The sequence below is a fragment of the Sinocyclocheilus anshuiensis genome, unplaced genomic scaffold (genome assembly GCF_001515605.1).
Source record: "Sinocyclocheilus anshuiensis isolate Anshui unplaced genomic scaffold, SAMN03320099.WGS_v1.1 scaffold466, whole genome shotgun sequence".
Taxonomy (NCBI): domain Eukaryota; kingdom Metazoa; phylum Chordata; class Actinopteri; order Cypriniformes; family Cyprinidae; genus Sinocyclocheilus; species Sinocyclocheilus anshuiensis.
The window spans coordinates 604,686-605,103 of record NW_015544159.1 but is presented as its reverse complement, the minus strand read 5'-3'; positions in this window follow the sequence as shown (position 1 = coordinate 605,103).

Genomic DNA, 418 nt, shown 5'->3' with positions numbered 1-418 from the left:
CACGGGGGGACGAAAGATCGTACTGGAGGCCTCAGCCTCAGTGCACCCCGGAGGAAACGTGTAACCAGGGGGTGTCTGCCCACTGACTGGCCACCAATAGGGGTGTGGTAGGCCGCAATGGCCTCCACGTAGACCTTTAGGGTTGGAGTGGGTCAACCTTGTGGAGAGATAGGCCTGCTGGAACTCCAGAACTGTACCAACCGGGCAGTTGACTGGGTCAAGCTAGCGGTCTCCTCACCAAGAAGTGAAAAGTTTCCACTTCAGGGCATACAGTTTCCTCGTGGAGGGAGCTCTGGATTGGAGGATGGTCTCAACAACCTTGGTTGAGAGACCGGAAGCTATGAGTTGTGCCTCCTCAGAGGCCACACCCACAGCTTCCACAGCTCCAGGCGGGGGCGCGCCCTCCGCCTGTGTGAGG